General features: G+C 42.6%; 1 long non-coding RNA gene across 1 annotated transcript; it reads left to right on the top strand.

Annotated features, from left to right (window-relative positions):
- Positions 1-1411: 1411 nt before the first annotated feature.
- On the top strand, positions 1412-23586 carry LOC133057640 (uncharacterized). The gene is made up of 3 exons (XR_009693064.1): positions 1412-3243; positions 19629-19955; positions 20766-23586. It is a non-coding gene; the product is annotated as an uncharacterized LOC133057640 (long non-coding RNA).
- The last annotated feature ends 85 nt before the right edge of the window (positions 23587-23671 follow it).

Genomic DNA, 23671 nt, shown 5'->3' with positions numbered 1-23671 from the left:
GTTTTTTCATTGTTTTTACTACTTCTTGATGTATTTCATGGTATCAGGAATATTTTCAACTGTAAGAAAAATACTACTATACTAGATTAAGCAAATTGGGGTTTGTTTTTCTGATAACAAGCAATCGAGGGGTTCAACTATCCAGAGCTGGTGTAATTTTTTCCTCTATAGTAGTTAGGGACCAAGGCTCTTGCTGTCTTTGCATCATCTTTAGTATATGGTTTTTATCTTTCTACTTGTTGCTTCTTGCTCACAGGTGGCTGCTCTGTTTCTAACCTTCTCAGCTACATTCTAGTTAGAGAGAAAGTCAAAGAGATAAGAGCTAGTGAGCCACGACTCTCCCTTTTTAATTAGGAAAGTAAACGCTTTCCCAAACATCCTAATCAGAAGGCTTGTTTACTTGTATTCATCAGAACTGAATCACACGATCATTACTAGGCCAGTCACTGTCCAAGGGCATGAGGATATCATGATTAATTTGGATCAAAGATACTTTATCCTTTGGTGCTATAGTACTGTCTTTTAGTCTCTGAAATGGGTTTTGTTATCAGGAAAGAAAAGGTCTTTATGCACACTCTCAGATATCAAAGATTAACCTAAAACTAAATTAGAACATTTATTGATTTTTGAAAAGCAAGCTAAAATAAATGTTAAATGGCATAATCTAATATTAGTATCTGATTCTTTGAACTTGTATGTGCTGGTTATGTTTGTGTTGACTGTGTTGTCATTGCCAACTTGGCAGATATCCCAACTGATGATTTGTGTACAATGTCTTGAAAGGTGGACTAACTTGTCTGAGTTGACCTTACCTAGCAGGTTTTTATTTTTTGCTCTTGGGAAGAATTTCAAACACAAAGACATCTACAAGATAGTATAATTAACTCCATGTACGTATCACCCAGTACCAACAACCATTAACCTATGGCCAGTCTTGTCTCATCCACCCAACACCACCCTTCCATATTATACAAAGCAGGTCACAGCTATCATTTCATTTGTAAACATTTTAGTTCAGGATCTTTTGTTAACCATTTTCATGCCTGAAAAAATTAACACTAGATGATATTAAGGAATTATTGAGAATTTTCTTGGGTGTGATCATGATATTATGGCTTTATTTTTCTTTTTAAAAATCCTTATCTGTTCGAGAGAACAGCATCAAAACATGTATATTATCTATGAAACAGATATATTATCTATGAAACAGATCACCAGCCCAGGTTGGATGCATGAGACAAGTGCTTGGGCCTGGTGCAATGGAAAGACCCAGAGGGATCAGGTAGAGAGGGAGGTGGGAGGGGGGTAGGGATGGGGAGTACATGTAAATCCATGGCTGATTCATGTCAATGTATGACAAAAACCACTACAATATCGTAAAGTAATTAGCCTCCAACTAATAAAAATAAATGGAAAAAAAAAAGAAAAATCCTTATCTGAAAGACATGTACTTAAATATTTTTGAGTAAAAATATATGATATCTGAGACTTGTTTTAAAATTTAGTTTTAAAAAAGTAGTAGAATATAGGTGAAAAATAGGGATAGTCCTGAGTTGTTGAGTTATGGGTACATGGGTTCATTGTACTGCTTTTTGTGTATGTTTGAGGGTAGTAGTAATAAAAAGTTTAAAAAATCATATCTGTAATAGCAGATATCCAGTTATGGGCTTCCCTGGTGGCTCAACTGGTAAAGAATCTGCCTGCAATGCAGGAGACCCAGGTTTGATCCCTGAGTTAGGAGCATCCCCTGGAGAAGGAAATGGCAATCCACTCCAGTATTCTTGCCCGGAGAATCCCATGGACCAGAGGAGCCTGGTAGGATCACCCATGGGATTGCAAAGAGACATGACTGAACTACTAAACACATATCCACTTAGTTTCTATTAAAAACTGTCTCATAATTGTACAGGATCCAAATAAGGTCTACTTTATTCAAGTTGGTTGTTATCCTTATAGACTTGAGCACTCTCCTGCTCATTTGTACTTTTTTATGAAACGTTTATTACAGTGTTTTCTACTGTTTGGATTTTGCAAATTGTATCACCTTGGTTTAGTTTAGCCTATTCCTCTATATCTCCTATAGATTGGAAATTGACTCCAGAGGCTTGATCACTTTGGTGTGGGGCGGCGGGTGGGCAAGATTATAGGCAGTAAATGTCTGTTTTTTTCTGTTGGGGGAATACCAGCAATCATTGACCAGTGCCCAGATCAGCCAGTTTTTAAGAGGTGTCAAAATGCTGGTACTCTGATTCTATCATCGTTCTTTATTTATTAGCTAGAATACTTGTATGAAGGAAAATATCTCATCTACTGTTTGCTTAGGGGTATGGGAAAGGTGGGAGAAATGCTGGGTTCACCCTCTTTAATTCTTTTTCACACACAGTTGTCCTGTCTTTTGTCTCAAGTCCTTTGGACACAATTGCAGTAGTGTTTGAGAGCTTCCTTAGTATCTAATATCTAATATAGAGATCGTATGGTTTAGAGTTTCTCCGAGGGGCCCTGGTTCCTTTTGTTGGAAAACGAGATTATACCCTAGGTGCCAGGGGTGCTCATTAGTAGAAGGTGGTCTTTCTTTCTAGACCTTTTCAGTGTTCAGAGCTGGCAAGTGTGTGTGTGTGTGTGTGTGTGTGTGTGTGTGTGTGCATGTGTGTGTGTGTGTGTGTGACTTAGCTTTACTGAGATATGATTTACATGCAGTAAATTTATTTGTTTTAAATGTACACGTTATGAGTTCTGACATGTGTATAATAACTACCACCATGTGACAATTTAGAACATTCCATTACCCCCCAAAAGTCCCCTCATGCCCTTTTAGGACTTTAGGGTTTTGACTTGAGCTTCTTCTATCACACATCTGTATTTCCCCACCCCCAAGATCTCCCAATTCTCAAGAATACTGAGAGGTAAAATTAGAATGTCATGCCATACAACTGCTCACCTGCCTTATCCTAACCACAGCACTCTCAGAAACTGCAACACCAATATTCCCACCATATGTCTGCCTGAAAAGTTTAATTTCATTTTTGTAGTTTGGGGTCCAATTTTTTATTTTGGTATAACTGTAAAAATGTAAAAAGCTTTAAGAATTATTTTTCTAAAGAAATCTCAGTCCAACCCACAGGTACCTTTATTTAGGTGCTTTGTCTTCTTGGGGCCTCAGCCTTCACCGGAGGATTGCATTCCTGGTCTCAGGTCAGCTGACTGCACTAACTGGCAACGTGGAATATCTAAACAGCAGTCGGGGTAAGTAATATTTGTGGAGGATTATCCAGATCAGAGGTGTCCGACTGAGGTTATGCATCAGAATCTCCTATGGAACTTTTTAAAAATAAATATATTCAAGCCCTGTCCCAGACAGACATACTATTTCTCTTAATAGTGAAGCCCATGTGCAGGAAGTGCTAAGATTCCATATGCCTTCTGGACAAAAAAAACAACAAATAATATTGTTACGAGTTCAGCAGACTTTAAAAATGGTGCACATTAGAAAAAAAAAGATCTTAAAAAAATTATCAGAGAGCTCCATATCTGGGTGGTATGGTTTTGACAGAACTTCCCTCCAACCCAATTAATAAAATTTTTTTTACCAAATACCCTTCTTAGGTATTATACCACACCAATATATATTAAAAGATGTTATTAGAAACAGCTCTATGGGATTTCCTTGGCAATCCAGTGATTAATAAGACTCTGTGCTTCCACTACAGGGGGCACAGGTTTGATCCCTGGGTGGGGAACTAAGACCCCACATGCCACGGGACAGGTTAAAAAAAAAGAGCTTTATGAAATTCATCTTTCATGCCACCATAAAAAAGTTCTTGACGGTTGCTGTGTTACATCATATCTTCCTGTGAGAAAGCATGGGAGAAATTTCAGATTTAAATGCCAGGGACAGTTGTGCTTTTCCTGAAGACTAGCCTGTTACATGTGTTATGTATCTGTTCATTTTGTTTATTCGCAAAAGCTTTTTGAGCACCCAAGTATCAGGAACTTGAGGTGCTGGGATGCAATGGTGAGCAAAACAGACAAAGCCCTTCTGGGGATGGGCAAGCGGGGTCAGACAGTAAGCCAGGAGGTGCATGGGCAATTTCAAGTAACTCTGGGTAGCGATGATCTTGTAAAATAGGGCAGGATGGTGTGTTTGATCATGCCTAGGGTGATGTGCTTTACATGGGTGATCAGGGAAGTTTCTGAGGACGTGACCTTCAACTGAAACTGAATGATGCGAAGCAGCCAGCTGTGTGAAGATCTGGGACAGTGCATTGAGCAAAAGGGAGTAGCAAGTGGCAAGGCCCTTAGGAGGGAAGCAGCATGGAATGAGCAAGGAGCATAAAGCGGGGCAGAGCCGAGGGGAGAAGCTGAGGTCAGAGAGGTGGGCAGGGTGCTTACTTCACAGTAAGGAGCCTGGAAGCCACTGGGACAGGAGGGGGCACAGTTCAAGCAGAAGAGGGACATTCTGTTATTTTGAAAAGCTCACTGTGAAGAGTGGAATGTTAAAGGAGTAAAAGGGCAGTGGAGAGGCCTATTAGGAGCTCTGACAGTACCCGGTGATGGTGGCCAGGACAAGAGAGGTAACAATACCCTCCTTAGACCTGGCAAGAGGTAGCAATGCCTCCTTAGTCCTGTCATTTAGAGGGTCCTGCTCTGGCCCTTCCCCTCTGTGCCTTCCTCCACATTATGTGTGAGGGGCCAGGGAGATGTGCTTGGAGATCATTGTAATCCTTAGGTGTCTAATTGTCCTAACCTATGAGTTGATGCACTATCCGAGATCTTAGTTACTGTTTCTGATAGCATGTAATGGGGAAGGTCAAAGGCAACGACTAGTGCATGTCTCTCCAGGGCAATAAAGGAGAAATAAGAATGCAGGATCTTCAGACATCACTGAAGCACTCACTGCTGATCATTCCTGTGGTTAGCTCTCCCCTTTATCTCCTTTAGGAGAAGCAGCACTGAGAGAAGGCTGTCTCCTTAGGTTGAAATCCCCAGCTCTGGGACCAGCAGGGGCAGAAGGGACAGATGCTTGGAGGGAACTGGTCAGAGCACACCTATTTGCAGCTCCTCATCCCAGCAGGGTTTTCATGCTGCCCTGGTGTCACCATACATATACTGCCTTCTCCCAGTTTTCCACTGGGCTGCTGGCCTTTTTCTTAATGATTTCTGAGAGCTCATCATATATTGTAGAACATGATACTTTATCAGAGACATGGATTAAAATTATTTCCCCTCCTCATTCTTTTGATTTAGTTAAAGATTTAAAAATGTTTCATCTAACTAAATTTAATACTCATTTATGTGTTCTGGATCACGAGTCATACCTAGAAAAGCCTTTTCCTCTTAAAGATTATTATAAAATTCCTCTACTTCTGTGGCTTGATTTTTAGGTATTTAATATTTGAGCTAGCTGAATGGATTTTGTTGTAAAGAATGAAGTGGAAAAAAAAATGAAGTTGAGTTCTAACTTTTTAAATGTGGTTTTCAATTTTTATACTGTATTGAATGTTCCATCTTTTCCCCATTGATTTAAAATGCCATATTTTTCACATACTAAACTCTCATCTGTATTTAGATTTATGTTTGGACTTTCTTTCATGTTACATTTGTATTTTCTACTTGTTTAGCCATATACCCATAAGACACCTTCAAAATCTGCTAATTTTATGTTTTCAAACCTTATATACCTCTCTCTCTCTCACTCCTCACCCCCCACCCCCACACGCTTCTTGAATTTGCATTCAGTTTCCTTTTTCATGTAGTACCTTGTGTGGTTCTTTCAGTGTGAATGCAATTGAGAAACCTCCTTTGTCTTAAAATGTGTTTATTTTCCCCTCAGTCTTGATTGGTATTTTGGCTAAAGTGGTAGTTATTTTGGTTGGTTCTCTTAAGCCACATCATAACCCTTCTTCTATTTGGTGGGGTCTGAAACCTGAAAAATTGCGATTCCCTTGCTGCCAGGGTATGACTGTGAATATCTTCCACCAATTAGATGCATGTCCATGGGACCTGGAAAGGAGAAGGGAGATAATGATTTCAGCTGAAAAGCAAGTGTCTCTAATGGCAGAACTCCACACTCCACTGGGCTCCAGTTTCTGGGTGAGGCAGTTGTCCTGAAGGCAACAACCCTAACAGTAGCATCAGTAGTTGTCTGGTCTCCAGATTGTAAGAAAACCTACAGATAAATTAGAAGACCTTTAGACAAATTATTAAAATTGAAGAGGGAGTTTAGCAAGGTTGCTGGATACAGAGTTGACCAAGAAAAGTGATTATGTTTCTATATAGCCACGACACGAAATAAAAATACAACTTAACATAGCCTCAAAATATTGACCACCTAGGACTAAATCTAACAAAAAGTACGCAAGATTGTTTACATAGAAAATGATAAAACACTACTGAGAGAGGTGAAGAAGACAGACAAAGGATGAAATACTTGCAGTTCAGAAAACTCAGTATTATAAAAATGTTAATTCTCCCCAAGTTGATCTAAAAGTTCAATGCAACATCAATAGAAATCCGTACTATGTTTAGTTTTTTCTGTAAGGAAATCGTAAGCTGACTACAATCTGTATGGAAATGCAGGGACTTCCCTGGTGGTCTTGTGGTTAAGGCTCTGTGTTTCCACTACAGGGGGCATGGATTCCATCCCTGGTTGGGAAACTAAGATCCCACAAGCCTCGCCAAGTAGAGAAATGTAAAAGGTCAAGAAAAGCTAAGACATGACTAAAAAGAACAAGGTGGGGAAACTGCTCTTCCAGCTATTGTGATCTATTTAAAAGCTGAGTATGGCATTGACACAGGAGAGATAAGTATAGAAGAGTGAAACAGAACCCACAGCCCAGAAGGAAACCCACAGGTATATGAACATTTGATTAGTGACAAAGATGACGCTGCAGTTTAGTGGGGAAAGGACGGCCTTTTCAGTAGACAGTGCTGCAGCAATGGGGCATGTCCACGCAGGGGAAATGAGACGCCAGGATATCCCTGGTAGTGCAGTGGATAAGAATCTGCCTGCCAAAGCAGGGGACCCAGGCTTGATCCTTGGTCTGGGAAGACTCCAGATGCCTTGGAGCGACTAACCCCATGTGCCACGAGGACTGAGCCTGCACTGTAGAGCCTGCATGCTGCAGCTACTAAAGCCTCCACACCGAGAGCCCATGCTCTGCAACAAGAGAAGTCTCTGCACTGAGAGACCTGTGCCCCACAACGAAGAGTAGCCCCTGCTCACCGCAACTAGAGGAAAGCCCGTGCAAAGCAACGAAGACCTGGCACAGCTGAAAATAAGTAATAACATTAAAAAAAAAGTGATGCCAAGTTCACATCACAGAGACAATTGCAGGCTGATATAAACTGAAATATGAAACTAACTAAAAAAGCCTTTAGTTAAAAAAAAAAGAAAAGCCTTTAGTAGATAGTAGTATAGGATAATGCTTGTATGACCTCAAGATGAAAAACTATTCATCTGGACAAACATTCACAAAAAAAAAAACCACCATAAAGACACAGCAGGCACAACAAGTTCTTAAAACTTCATCAACCTGGAAAAGGAAATGGCAACCCACTCCGGGATTCTTGCCTGGGAAATGCCATTGACACAGGAGCCTGGCAGGCTATATAGTCCATGGGGTCACAAAAGAGTTGGACATGACTTAGCAACTACACCAACCAACCAACCAACCAACAATGCAAGAATTAAATAAGATGATATGTGCTGAATGAGAAGCCTGTGCACCCCAAGGAAGAGTAGCTCCTGCTCGACACAACTAGAGAAAGCCCTCACACAGCAGTGAAGACCCATCACAACCAAAAATAAATGAATAAATAGATTTTTTTTAAAAGATGATATGTGCTGAAAAAGTTAAAAGAATATGTAAATGTATGAAAGCCTATATGGGAAATAATATTCAGTAAAAATAATAAAAGTGGACCTGCAGTCACCAATCATTACAAGCCAGAAATCAGTTTTGCATGATATAATGCAATAGAATTTTAAGTCTACTGAATTCTGTGTTTGGTAAAGCTACTTGGTTATAATAAAAACTGTAAGCTAAAACAGAAGAAAAAAACTTCATCAAAAAGTACCATTAAGATGGTGAAAAATCAAGCTACCGAGTAGGAGAACAACTACTAAAAAATAAGAAAAAGTCAAAACACTTCAGTAGAAAAGTAGGCCAAGTACCACAAACAGGCACCTTATAAATGAAATCCAAATGGCCTGTGAATATATGTAAAAGTGCTTGACCTTATTAGTCATCAGGGAAAATGTAAATTAAAATCACAATGAAATGCCAGTATATATCCACAAGAGTGGTTAAACTAAAACAAAGATATCACCAGTGTTGGTGAAGATGTAGGGAAATGGGGAAGATCATACTGCTCATGGGAATGCAAAGGTGGTAGAACTACTTTGGTAGAAAGTATGCCATTGTCTACTTGGACTGGAGATAAACATACCAGTTCAGTTCAGTTCAGTCTCTCAGTCATGCCCGACTTTGTGACCCCATGGACTGTAGCACTCCAGGCCTCCCTGGACATCACCAACTCCCAGAGTTTACTCAAACTCATGTCTATTGAGTCGGTGATGCCATCCAACCATCTCATCCTCTGTCGTCCCTTTCTCCTCCTGCCTTCAATCTTTCCCAGCATCAGGGTCTTTTCAGATGAGTCCGTTCTTCCCATCAGGTGGCCAAAGTACTGGAATTTCGGCTTCGGCATCAGTCCTTCCAATGAATATTCAGTACTGATTTCCTTTAGGATGGACTGGTTGGATCTCCTTGCAGTCCAAGGAACTGTCAAGAGTATTCTCCAACGCCACAGTTCAAAAGCATCAATTCTTTGGTGCTCAGCTTTCAACTCTCACATCCATACATGACTACTGGAAAAACCATAGCTTTGACTAGATGGACCTTTGTTGGCAAAATAATGTCTCTGCTTTTTAATATGCTGTCTAGGTTGGTCATAACTTTCTTCCAAGGAGCAAGCGAATTTTAATTTCATGGCTGCAGTCACCATCTGCGGTGATTTTGGAGCCTAAAAAGATAAAGTCTGTCACTGTTTACACTGTTTCCCCATCTATTTGCCTTGAAGTGATGGGACCAGATGCCCTGATCTTAGTTTTCTGAATGTTGAGTTTTAAGCCATTTTTTTCACTCTCCTGTTTCACTTTCATCAAGAGGCTCTTTAGTTCTTCTTCACTTTCTGCCATAAGAGTGGTATCATCTGCATATCTGAGGTTATTGATATTTCTCCCAGCAATCTTGATTATAGCTTGTGCTTCATCCAGCCCAGTGTTTCTCATGATGTACTCTGAATATATGTTAAATAAGCAGGGTGACAATATACAGCCTTGACGTACTCCTTTCCAATTTGGAACCAGTCTGTTGTTCCATGTCCAGTTCTAACTGTTGCTTCCTGACCTGCGTACAGGTTTCTCAAGAGGCAGGTCAGGTGGTCTGGTATTCCCATCTCTTGAGGAATTTTCCACAGTTTATGATGATCCACACGGTCAAAGGCTTTGGCATCACCAATAAAACAGAAATAGATGTTTTTCTGGAACTCTTGCTTTTTCGATGATCCAACAGACGTTGGCAATTTGATCTCTGGTTCCTCTGCCTTTTCTAAATCCAGCTTGAGCATCTGGAAGTTCACGGTTCACATACTGTTGAAGCCTGGCTTGGAGAATTTTGAGCATTACTTTGCAAGCATGTGAGATGAGTGCAATTGTGTGATAGTTTGAGCATTCTTTGGGATTGCCTTTCTTAGGGATTGGAATGAAAACTGACCTTTTCCAGTCCTGTGGCCACTGCTGAGTTTTCCAAATTTGCTGGCATATTGAGTGCAGCACTTTCACAGCATCATCTTTCAGGATTTGAAACAGCTCAACTGGAATTCCATCACCTCCACTAAGGCCCACTTGACTTTGCATTGCAGGATGTCTGGCTCTAGGTGAGTGATCATACCATGATGGTTATCTGGGTCATGAAGATCTTTTTTGAATAGTTCTTCTGTGTATTCTTGCCAGCTCTTCTTAAATATCTTCTGCTTCTATTAGGTCCATACCATTTCTGTCCTTTATAGTGCCCATCTTTGTATGAAATGTTCTCTTGGTATCTCTAATTTTCTTGAAGAGATCTCTAGTCTTTCCCATTCTATTGTTTTCCTCTATTTCTTTGCACTGATCACTGAGGAATGCTTTCTTATCTCTCCATGCTATTCTTTGGAACTCAGCATTCAAATGGGAATATCTTTCCTTTTTTCCTTTGCCTTTCGCTTCTCTTCTATTCACGCTATCTGTAAGGCCTCCTCAGACAGCCATTTTGCTTTTTTGCATTTCTTTTTCTTGGGGATGGTCTTGATCCCTGCCTTCTGTACAATGTCACGAACCTCTGTCCATAGTTCTTCAGGCACTCTGTCTATCAGATCTAGTCCCCTGAATCTATTTCTCACTTCCGCTGTATAATTGTAAGGGATTTGATTTAGGTCATACCTGAATGGTCTAGTGGTTTTCCCTACTTTCTTCAATTTAAGTCTGAATTTGGCAATAAGGAGTTCATGATCTGAGCCACAGTCAACTCCTGGTCTTGTTTTTGCTGACTGTATAGAGCTTCTCCATCTTTGGCTGAAAAGAATATAATCAATCTGATTTCGGTGTTGACCATCTGGTGATGTCCATGTGTAGAGTTGTCTCTTGTGTTATTGGAAGAGGGTGTTTGCTATGACCAGTGTATTTGCCTGACAAAACTCTATTAGCCTTTGCCCTGCTTCATTCTGTACTCCAAGGCCAAATTTGCCTGTTACTCCAGGTATCTCTTGACTTCCTACTTTTGCATTCCAGTCCCCTATAATGAAAAGGACATCTTTTGGGGGTGTTGGTTCTAGAAGGTCTTGTAGATCTTCATAGAACCATTCAACTTCAGTTTCTTCAGCATTACTGGTTGGGGCATAGACTTGGATTCCTGTGATATTGAATGGTTTTGCCTTGGAAACGAGCAGAGATCATTCTGTTGTTTTTGAGATTGCATCCAAGTACTGCATTTCAGACTCTTTTGTTGACCCCAATGGCTACTCCATTTCTTCTAAGGGATTCCTGCCACAGTAGTAGATATAATGGTCGTCTGAGTTAAATTCACCCTTTCCAGGGTCTCCTGAGGAGGTGTAGGTCAGCAGTGGACTGCTGTAGTGGGCTCTGGGTGCAGCAGACCTGGGTATGGCATAAACCCTCTTGAAGGAGGTCACTATTAACCCCACCGTGGAGCTGTCAGAAGTTACACAGGGCTGGGGAAATAGGCTCTTGGAGGGCACAAAGAGAAACTTGTGTGCACCAGGACCCAGGAGAAAGGAGCAGTGACCCCACAAGAGACTGACCCCGAATTGCCCGTGAGTGTCTAGGAGCCTCTGGTGGAGGCATGGGTTGGCAGTGGCCTGCTGCAGGGTTAGGGGTAATGAGTGTAGCAGTGTGTGCATGGGACCTTTTGAAGGAGGTCACCATTATTTTCATTACATCCACCATAGTTTGGCCCCAGGTAAATAAATTCCCTGGTGGCTCAGACGATAAAGTGTCTGCCTACAATGCGGGAGACCTGGGTTCAGTCCCTGGGTCAGGAAGATCTCCTGGAGAAGGAAATGGCAACCCACTCAGTATTCTTGCCTGGAAAATCCCATGGAGGGAGGAGCCTGGTAGGCTACAGTCCATTGGGTCACAAAGAGTTGGACACTGAGTGACTTCACTTTCTACTTAAATAAGAGGAAGGGAACACAGCCCCACCCAACAAATGAAAATTGGATTAAAGATTTACTGAGCATTGCCCTGCCCATCAGAACAAGGCCCAGTTTCCCCCTCAGTCAGTCTTTCCCGTCAGGGAGCTTCCATAAGTCTCTTATCCTTCTCCATCAGAGGGCAGACAGACTGAAAACCACAATCACAGAAAACTAACCAATCTGATCACATGGACCACAGCCTTATCTAACTCAATGAAACTATGAGCCATGCTGTGTAGGGCCACCCAAGATGGATGGGTCATGGTGGAGAGTTCTGACAAAATGTGGTCCACTAGAGAAGGGAATGGCAAACCACTTCAGTATTCTTGCCTTGAGAACCCCATGAACAATATGAAAAGGCAAAAAGATAGGACACTGAAAGATGAACTCCCCAGGTTGGTGGTGCCTAATATGCTACTGGAGATCAGTGGAGAAATAACTCCAGAAAGAATGGAGAGCCAAAGCAAAAACAACACCCAGTTTTGGATGTGACTGGTGATGGAAGTAAAGTCTGATGTTGTAAAGAGCAATACTGCATAGGAATCTGGAATGTTAGGTCCATGAATCAAGGCAAATTCGAAGTTGTCCAACAGGAGATGGCAAGAGTGAACGTCAACATTTTAGGAATCAGCGAACTAAACAAACCCCATGTCCCAGTAATTCCATTCCTATGTATGTTCAACATAATTGCATGCACGTGGGAACTAGGAGACATGTGCAAGACATGTAAGAATGGTCATAACTGCATTGTTTGTAACAGTCCCAAGCTGTGTGTGTGCATGCTAAGTCGCTTCAGTTGTATCCTACTCTTTGTGACCCTATAGACTGTAGCCCACCAGGCTCCTCTGTCCATGGGATTCTCCAGGCAAGAATACTGGAGTGGGTTGGGATGCCCTCCTCTTGGGGATCTTCCTGACCCAGTGATGGAACCTGCATCTCCTGTAGCTCCTGCATTGCAGGCAAATTCTTTACCACTGAGCCACCAGGGAAGCCCAGAATAGATAAATTATAGTGTATTCAAACAAGGCAACACTACTTAGCAAGATAATAATAATCTAGACAGTATATTAAAAAGCGGAAACATTACTTACAAAGGTCTGTATAGTCAAAGCTATGGTTTTTCCAGTAGTCGTGTATGGATGTGAGAGTTGGACCATAAAGAAAGCTGAGCATGGAAGAATTGATGCTTTTGAACTGTGGTGTTGCAGAAGAGACTCTTGAGAGTCCCTTGGACAGCAAGGAAATCAAACCAGTCAATCCTAAAGGAAATCAACTCCGAATATTCATTGGAAGGACTGATTTTGAAGCTGAAGCTCCAATACTTTGGCCACCTGATGTGAAGAACTGACTCATTGGAAAAGACTCTGATGCTGAGGAAGATTGAAAGCAGGAGGAGAAGGGGATGACAGAGGATAAAATGGTTGGATGGCATCACTGACTTGATGGACATGAGTGTGAACAAGCTCCAGGAGTTGGTGATAGAGAGGGAAGCCTGGTGTGCTGTGGTCCATGGGATCACAAAGAGTTGGACACAACTGATTGACTGAACTGAACTGAACTGAACTTAGCAAGAGGAATAAATGAGTTACAATTACATGCAGCATCTTGGGTAAACCTCTCAAACACAATGTTGAGCAAAAGACATGAGACATGAGAATAAATGCCATGTGATTTCATTTACATTCAATTTTGAAAAAGCAGGCAAAACTAAAGATGGTGCTTAGGAATGCACATTTAGGTGGTAAAACTATAAAGAAAAGCAAGAATGTGATTCCCATAACAGGGTAGTTAAGTTGGGGAATTGGGGTTGTGATTGAAAAGAGCTATGCAGAGGGCTTCTGGTTTGCTGACAACATTCTGTTGCTCGTGTCCACTTAATAGAACTTATTAAACTGTGGATATATATTTTTATGCATTTTTATATAATGCATACTCTATTTCACAACAACAACAAAAAAGAATATGTGGGTTTGAAAAAGAACCAGGGATGTCCCTGGTGATTCAGTGGCTAAGACTCTGCACTCCCAATGCAAGGGACTTAGGTTCCATCCCTGGTCAGGGGACTAGATCCCGCATGCCCCAACTAAAGAGCCCACATGCTGCAACCAAGACCTGGCTCAGCAAACAAACAAACAAAAAGACCAAAAGGAAACTTCTAGACATGAAAAAAATGTAACTATTGAATGAAAACTCAATAGATCCTCTTCCTCTTCCTTTTCTTCCCCTTGCCCTCCTAAACAATTCAGTCCAAAATCCATGGGCTGGGGATCAATGACTGTGCAGCAGGTAGGTGCAGGTGGAGGCCACAGAAAGTTGGGGTTGTGTGAGGAGGGTGTTGTGAGAAGTACACAAAACACTAAACGGTGCCCAGAACCTGCTATATGCTCAGCCCATGGCAGTTATTATTATTGTCGTTACTATAGTCATTACACTGGGAAATGGTGAAGAACAGGAAAGCCTGGTGTGCTGCAGTCCATGGGGTCGCAAAGAGTCAGACACAAGCAACTAAACAACATAGTCATTACAAAGGAGATGTTGAGAGATGGCAGAGCAGCCCGCAGTCACATCCTCTGATTCCCGCTGCATCTGCAGCCTCACCCACTTTGTGTTGACAGCTTTCTTGCTTAAAGTGTTCAAGACATATTACTCCTTTTCTACCCTGGGACTTTCCAGTGCCTCGGGTGAAAGGCCAATGGAAGCCCATCTAGAACGCCCACATGCATCACCTCCTGGGGGCAGCCCTCAGCCAGTGGGGGAAGGGAGCCGATGGATAGGAGCTTCTCACTCTCTGTCCTCAAGGGGATAATTCTGAGAGGCATTTTTTTCACTCCACAGTTCCAGTGGAATCAAGCCCCAGTTCCCCACAGCAATGCCCAGCTCAACCTTACACTTCATTCTGGCTTTTCCTCCAGTCCCTCTTGCCTGTTAGCTGGTGTCCCTTCTGTTCCACAGAAGGCCTTTTCTCAGGCTCTGCTTTCAGGGCTATCAGACTATCAGAAGGCTGGAGAAAGCAGCCCTGATAAACAGGTTTCCTCCCAGGATGAATAGCAACAAGGACTTTGTTGCTGGTGGTAAGGGAATGGAAATAATCCTTACATATTATGGCTTCACAGTTACTAAGACTTTCCCCTGCAGTGGGGAAGAGGGCAGAGGTAGATAATGAAGCTCGAGGTTATGCAATAGTTCTAGCACTTGAAAGGCACGAAGCAGTGGTAATTATATGGATTGTGGGTTGGTTGGCTTCTGCAAGCTGCTTTAGAAGCTTGTGAAGAGAAAATGAAAGGCTGCTGATTCAGGGCATGCTGTGAAACCCAGGGACAAACTGGACTTTGAGACCTCAGTCAGTTCAGTTCAGTCACTCAGTCGTGTCCGACTCTTTGTGACCCCATGAATTGCAGCACGCCAGGCCTCCCTGTCCATCACCAACTCCTGGAGTTGACTCAAACTCATGCCCATGCCCATCGAGTCGGTGATGCCATCCAGCCATCTCATCCTCTGTCGTCCCCTCCTCCTCCTGCCTCCAATCCCTTCCAGCATCAGGGTCTTTTCCAATGAGTCAACTCTTCACATGAGGTGGCCAAAGTACTGGAGTTTCAGCTTCAGCATCAGTCCTTCCAGTGAACACCCAGGACTGATCTCCTTTAGGATGGACTGGTTGGATCTCCTTGCAGTCCAAGGGACTCTCAAGAGTCTTCTCCAACACCACAGTTCAAAAGCATCAATTTTTCGGCACTCAGCTTTCTTCACAGTCCAACACTCACATCCATACATGACCACGGGAAAAACCATAGCCTTGACTAGACGGACCTTTGTTGGCAAAGTAATGTCTCTGCTTTTTAATATGCTGTCCAGGTTGGTCATAACTTTCCTTCCAAGGAGTAAGCGTCTTTTAATTTCATGGCTGCAATCACCATCTGCAGTGATTTTGGAGCCCCCCAAAAATAAAGTCTGACACTGTTTCCACTGTCTCCACATCTATTTCCCACGAGGTGATGGGACCAGATGCCATGATCTTAGTTTTCTGAATGTTAAGCTTTAAGCCAATTTTTTCACTCTCCTCTTTCACTTTCATCAAGAGGCTTTTTAGTTCCTCTTCACTCTCTGCCATAAGGGTGGTGTCATCTGCATGTCTGAGGTTATTGATGTTTCTCCCGACAATCTTGATTCCAGCTTGTGCTTCTTCCAGCCCAGTGTTTCTCATGATATACTCTGCATATAAGTTAAATAAGCAGGGTGACAATATACAGCCTTGACGTACTCCTTTTCCTATTTGAAACCAGTCTGTTGTTCCATGTCCAGTTCTAGCTGTTGTTTCCTGACCTGTATACAGGTTTCTCAAGAGGCAGGTCAGGTGGTCTGGTATTCCCATCTCTTGAAGAATTTTCCACAGTTTATTGTGATCCACACAATCGAAGGCTTTGGCGTAGTCAATAAAGCAGAAATAGATGTTTTTCTGGAACTCTCTTGCTTTTTTGATGATCCAACGGACGTTGGCAATTTGATCTCTGGTTCCTCTGCCTTTTCTAAAACCAGCTTGAACATCTGGAAGTTCTCGGTTCACGTATTGCTGAAGCCTGGCTTGGAGAATTTTGAGCATTACTTTACTAGCGTGAGAGATGAGTGCAATTGTGCGGTAGTTTGAGCATTCTTTGGGATTGCCTTTCTTAGGGATTGGAATGAAAACTGACCTTTTCCAGTCCTGTGGCCACTGCTGAGTTCTCCAAATTTGCTGGCATATTGAGTGCAGCACTTTCACAGCATCATCTTTCAGGATTTGAAATAGCTCAACTGGAATTCCATCACCCCCACTAGCTTTGTTTGTAGTGATGTTTCCTAAGGCCCACTTGACTTCGCATTCCAGGACGTCTGGCTCTAGGTCAGTGATCACACCATTGTGATTATCTGGGTCATGAAGATCTTTTTTGTACAGTTCTTCTGTGTATTCTTGCCACCTCTTCTTAATATCTTCTGCTTCTGTTAGGTCCATACTGTCAGGCGAGTGTATGCTCCTTGGTTCTTTGTCTCGTCACAACAAAAATTTGGAGTGATGGACATTGAAGCCCCCTCGGCAGGTCACAGCTCTTGGGTCTTGGACAGACCAGTGTTATAGCTCTTAAATAAATCAGTGTTACAGCTCAGTGTTACCGCCTTATTTTATTTAGATGATAGCAGGAAAATCCATCTTCGAGGTGTGAGGGCACGTCGATCCAAAGACAGGAAGAGAAGAGAGCCCCATCGTGCTGGAGAGAGAGAGCGAAGAGGGCTTTGGCTCCTCTTTTTGTGTTTTTTTCTTCCCCCTGGGCCTGTCCTATGCAAATTGGGCTTAGGCAGGAGTGTTGTTTGTTTTACCTGAGGTTCTCACTCAGGTCCTCGGACCTTCCTTTGTTCTATTTTCTTTTTTTTTTTTACATTATTATGTTATTTTATTTTATTTATTTATTTTTTTATTAGTTGGAGGCTAATTATTTCACAACATTTCAGTGGGTTTTGTCATACATTGATATGAATCAGCCATAGAGTTACACGCATTCCCCATCCCGATCCCCGCTCCCACCTCCCTCTCCACCGGATTCCTCTGGGTCTTCCCAGTGCACCAGGCCCGAGCACTTGTTTCATGCATCCCACCTGGGCTGGTGATCTGTTTCACCATAGATAATATACATGCTGTTCTTTTGAAATATCCCACCCTCACATTCTCCCACAGGGTTCAAAAGTCTGTTCTGTATTTCTGTGTCTCTTTTTCTGTTTTGCATATAGGGTTATCGTTACCATCTTTCTAAATTCCATATACATGTGTTAGTATGCTGTAATGTTCTTTATCTTTCTGGCTTACTTCACTCTGTATAATGGGCTCCAGCTTCATCCATCTCATTAGGACTGGTTCAAATGAATTCTTTTTAACGGCTGAATAATATTCCATGGTGTATATGTACCACAGCTTCCTTATCCATTCATCTGCTGCTGGGCATCTAGGTTACTTCCATGTCCTGGCTATTATAAACAGTGCTGCGATGAACATTGGGGTGCACGTGTCTCTTTCAGGTCTGGTTTCCTCAGTGTGTATGCCCAGAAGTGGGATTGCTGGGTCATATGGCAGTTCTATTTCCAGTTTTTTAAGAAATCTCCACACTGTTTTCCATAGCGGCTGTACTAGTTTGCATTCCCACCAACAGTGTAAGAGGGTTCCCTTTTCTCCACACCCTCTCCAGCATTTATTGCTTGTAGACTTTTGGATAGCAGCCATCCTGACTGGCGTGTAATGGTACCTCATTGTGGTTTTGATTTGCATTTCTCTAATAATGAGTGATGTTGAGCATCTTTTCATGTGTTTGTTAGCCATCTGTATGTCTTCTTTGGAGAAATGTCTGTTTAGTTCTTTGGCCCATTTTTTGATTGAGTCATTTATTTTTCTGGAATTGAGCTTCAGGAGTTGCTTGTATATTTTTGAGATTAATCCTTTGTCTGTTTCTTCATTTGCTATTATTTTCTCCCAATCTGAGGGCTGTCTTTTCACCTTACTTATAGTTTCCTTTGTAGTGCAAAAGCTTTTAAGTTTCATTAGGTCCCATTTGTTTAGTTTTGCTTTTATTTCCAATATTCTGGGAGGTGGGCCTTTGTTCTGTTTTCGTGGGCTTTTCCCTTCCAGGTCTTTTGGCCACCGCCATTCTGGACTCCTTTTCCCTATTCTAACTTCAATACCATTTCTGTCCTTTATCGAACCCATCTTTGCCTGAAATATTCCCTTGATATCTCTAATTTTCTTGAAGAGATCTCTACTCTTTCCCATTCTGTTGTTTTCCTCTATTTCTTTGCATTGATTGCTGAGGAAGGCTTTCTTATCTCTCCTTGCTATTTTTTGGAACTCTACATTCAAATGGGAATATCTTTCCTTTTCTCCTTTCCTTTTCTCTTCTCTTCTCACAGCTATTTGTAAGGCCGCCTCAGACAACCATTTTGCCTTTTTGCATTTCTTTTCCATGGGGATGGCCTTGATCCCTGTCTCCTGTACAATGTCAGGAACCTCCATCCATAGTTCATCAGGCTCTCTGTCTATCAGATCTAGTCCCTTAAATCTATTTCTCACTTCCACTGTATAGTCATAAGCGATTTGATTTAGGTCATACCTGAATGGTCTAGTGGTTTTCCCTACTTTCTTCAATTTAAGTCTGAATTTGGCAATAAGGAGTTCATGATCTGAGCCACAGTCAGCTCCTGGTCTTGTTTTTGCTGACTGTATAGAGCTTCTCCATCTTTGGCTGAAAAGAATATAATCAATCTGATTTCGGTGTTGACCATCTGGTGATGTCCATGTGTAGAGTCTTCTCTTGTGTTGTTGGAAGAGGGTGTTTGCTATGACCAGTGCATTCTCTTGGCAAAACTCTATTAGCCTTTGCCCTGCTTCATTCCATACTCCAAGGCCAAATTTGCCTATTACTCCAGGTGTTTCTTGACTTCCTACTTTTGCATTCCAGTCCCCTATAATGAAAAGGACATCTTTTTTGGGTGTTAGTCCTAAAAGGTCTTGTAGGTCTTCATAGAACCGTTCAACTTCAGCATTACTGGTTGGGGCATAGGATTGGATTACCGTGATATTGAATGGTTTGCCTTGGAAACGAACAGAGATCATGCTGTCGTTTTTGAGATTGCACCCAATTACTGCATTTCGGACTTTGTTGACCATGATGGCTACTCCATTTCTTCTAAGGGATTCCTGCCCACAGTAGTAGATATAATGGTCATCTGAGTTAAATTCACCCATTCCAGTCCATTTTAGTTCGCTGATTCCTAGAATGTCGACATTCACTCTTGCCATCTCCTGTTTGACCACTTCCAATTTGCCTTGATTCATGGACCTAACATCCCAGGTTTCATTCCAGGTCCGGTTGTGACGGACCGCGCAGAAGCCTGGCCGTGAGGAGCTACCCCTCGCCCAGGGTCAGGGGTAGCGACCAAGAGTGTCAGGTTGTGACAGCTCAGGAGCGGCGGCCGAGAGGAGCTTCCCCACGCCCGAGGGCAGGGGCTGCAGCCGAGAGGAGCAACCCCAGTTCCAAGGAGCAGCTGCTGCGGGGCGCAGGAGGGCTGAGAGGAACTACTCCATGTTCAAGGTCAGGAGGGGCGGCCATGAGAAGATACCCCTCTGCCAAGGTGAGGAGCAGCGGCTGCACTTTGCTGGAGCAGTCGTGAAGAGATACCCCACGTCCAAGGTAAGAGAAACCCAAGTGAGACGGTAGGTGTTGTCAGAGGGCATTAGAGGGCAGACACACTAAAACCATAATCACATAAAACTAGCCAATCTGATCACATGGACCACAGTCCTGTCTAACTCAGTGAAACTAGGCCATGCCGTGTGGGGCCACCCAAGACGGTTGGGTCATGGTGGAGAGGTCTGACAGAATGTGGTCCACTGGAGAAGGGAATGGCAAACCACTTCAGTATTCTTGCCTTGAGAACCCCATGAACAATATGAAAAGGCAAAATGATAGGATACTGAAAGAGGAACTCCCCAGGTTGGTAGGTGCCCAATATGCTAATGGAGATCAATGGAGAAATAACTCCAGAAAGAATGAAGGGATGGAGCCAAGGCAAAAGCAATACCTAGTTATGCATGTGACTGGTGATAGAAGCAAGGTCCGATGCTGTAAAGAGGAGTATTGCATAGGAACCTGGAAAGTTAGGTCCATGAATCAAGGCAATTTGAGACCTCAGGTGGTCTTAATAGGATCAAATCCAGTTACTGGGGTGCTCACTGATTCCCCAGCCCCTCCCCACCTCTTGTGTTGGCTTCTCTATTTCACTCTCCTTGGGCCCTCATATAAACAACGAGCACCAAGTCCTTGCCTCAGGCTCTGCTTCAGGAAGGGGCTCAGGTTACTACATCAAGAGGTTAATGGTGGCCAAGTAACTAAGTTTATGACCTCAAAGACTGAAGATTTCTAAGGGGAGCAGCCAATTAGTATGACACGTGTTAAGGATGAGCATACTATGAACAGCTAGCCTTTTTTTTTTTTTTTCAGTTCTTACTCTGTGCCCGGCCCTGTTCCAAACCTTTTACATTCATTACCTGAGTTAATTCTCACAGCAGCTCCATGATGTAGGTAATATTTCTCCCTGTCCTTCTCTTCTTTCCCCCACCCCCTCAAGTGAGGGAACTGAACCCCAGGATTTTATGTAACTTACCCAGAGTCACACAATTAGCCCTGAGTCTGGATATCCTCACCCTCAGCCTCTGTGATATACTGAGTTCCTCCAAATATTGTTCCGTCACGAAGCTGTGTCCTCCTCTTTGTGACTCCATGGACTGCAGCGCACCAGGCTTCTCTGTCCTTCAGTATCTCCCAGAGATTGCTCAAACTCATGTCCATTGAGTCGGTAATCCATCCAACCATCTTATCCTCTGTCTCCCCCTTCTCCTGCCTTCAATCTTTCCAGCAGGAGGCTTTTTTCCAGTGAGTCAGTTCTTTGCATCAAGTGACCAAAGGATTGGAGCTTTAGCTTCAGCATCAGTCCTTCCAATGAATATTGAGTTGATTTCCTTTAGTATTGACTGTTTTGATTTCCTTGCTGTCCAAGAGATTCTCAAGAGTCTTCTCCAGCACCACAATTCGAAAGCATCGATTCTTTGGTGCTCAGCCTTCTTTAGGGTTGGTCAAAATTTCGTTTGGTGTTTTCTATAACATCTTATAGAAAGAACCCAGATGAACTTACTGGCCAACTCAATAAAAATATCCACAGAAAGAAGGGGAAATTAAGCTCATGAATGCTGCTTTATGGCAACAAAACCCTCAGATTCGTCTGGACCTGTGTGCACAGCATAGCCCTTCCCACCCTGAATATGCATTCCCGCAGCCAGTGCGGGATTTAAGTGGATTTAAGTCCCAGTTCAAGCACTTACCAAGCTGGGGATGACCCTGTGAAATTACTTACCCCTAATTACTAAGCCTCAGTTTCCTTACCTGTAAAATCAGGTTAATAATACCGGCCCCAAGGGTGTTACAGAGTTAGCGTCTAATTAGCTGATAACTATGATTTTTCTAGTCAGAAGTCCATTGTTGAGAATAGTTAAGACTGAGGTTCAGGCAACTCCCCCAGAAGAAGAACAGAGTGGAGCAATTTTGGCCAAGTTATTTTGTGCCCAGAACCCCAGAAATGCCTCTTGGCTTTATTGGACTTCACTTATAACTCCTGGGATGAGCGATTCAAACCAGAAATATTTTTGCCCCTCAAGTGGACTGAACGGAGGCTCCCCCATAAGTCCTAACACTTGGAACCCGTGAATATCACCTTACTTGAGAAAAAGGTCCCTGAAGGTGTAATTAATAAGTTAAGAATCTCAAGATAAGACCAACCTGGATCATCTCGGTAGTTCCTGAATCTACTGTGTGTGTGTGCTAAGTCACTCCCACCAATACTGGAGTGGGTAGCCTATCCCTTCTCCAGCGGATCTTCCCGATCCAGGAATCAAACCGGGTCTCCTGCATTGCAGGTGGATTCTTTACCAACTGAGCTATCAGGGAAGCCCTGTGAGAAAAATACATGTCTGTTGGTTTAAGTCAGCAGTTTGTGGTAATCTGTTATAGCAATCCTGGGAAACTAATCCATTTCTTTCTTCTCCCCCAACTCAACTCTGGGCTGTCCTCTTGACAGAGAGCCGACCGGAAATGCAGCACACAAAGGATGCCTCTGACATGAGCTAAATCCTGAGGACTGAGAAAGTCCATGGGAATGAATAGAAATGAACTTGCAGGCTTCCGGAAGTGAAGAGCAGATGTTAGTGGTCGTGGATAATAAATGTGTACTCGTTGAGTGATCTTGCCTTTCTCCAGAGGTGACTGCAGGGGCTGTTTCCTTCAGATACCTTTTCAAGGTCACCGAGTTTTGTTTTGGAATTCAGGCATGGTCTTTGGTTTGTGTGTTTGCTTCTGAAGCTTCAGTGGACATGGGGATGGGGAGATGATTGTCATAAGCTTCCAGGATGCACTTAAGAAGAACACAGTAGTCAAAAAATTATTCTTTATTAAATGGTGTGGAAATGGGGGAAATAGTCCTTGCCAAAAAATGGCAAAATAATAGCAAAATGAAGAAACAGACAAAGGATTAATCTCAAAAATATACAAGCAACTCCTGAAGCTCAATTCCAGAAAAATAAATGACTCAATCAAAAAATGGGCCAAAGAACTAAACAGACATTTCTCCAAAGAAGACATACAGATGGCTAACAAACACATGAAAAGATGCTCAACATCACTCATTATTAGAGAAATGCAAATCAAAACCACAATGAGGTACCATTACACGCCAGTCAGGATGGCTGCTATCCAAAAGTCTACAAGCAATAAATGCTGGAGAGGGTGTGGAGAAAAGGGAACCCTCTTACACTGTTGGTGGGAATGCAAACTAGTACAGCCGCTATGGAAAACAGTGTGGAGATTTCTTAAAAAACTGGAAATAGAACTGCCATATGACCCAGCAATCCCACTTCTGGGCATACACACTGAGGAAACCAGACCTGAAAGAGACACGTGCACCCCAATGTTCATCGCAGCACTGTTTATAATAGCCAGGACATGGAAGCAACCTAGATGCCCAGCAGCAGATGAATGGATAAGGAAGCTGTGGTACATATACACCATGGAATATTACTCAGCCGTCAAAAAGAATTCATTTGAATCAGTTCTAATGAGATGGATGAAACTGGAGCCCATTATACAGAGTGAAGTAAGCCAGAAAGATAAAGAACATTACATATATATGGAATTTGGAAAGATGGTAATGATAACCCTATATGCAAAACAGAAAAAGAGACACAGAAGTACAGAACAGACTTTTGAACTCTGTGGGAGAAGGTGAGGGTGGGATGTTTTGAAAGAACAGCATGTATACTATCTATGGTGAAACAGATCACCAGCCCAGGTGGGATGCA

This window comes from Dama dama, chromosome 5, assembly GCF_033118175.1.
Source record: "Dama dama isolate Ldn47 chromosome 5, ASM3311817v1, whole genome shotgun sequence".
Classification (NCBI taxonomy): Eukaryota; Metazoa; Chordata; class Mammalia; order Artiodactyla; family Cervidae; genus Dama; species Dama dama.
Note: the sequence above shows the minus strand (reverse complement) of the source record. Positions and strands in the feature narration are given on the sequence as shown.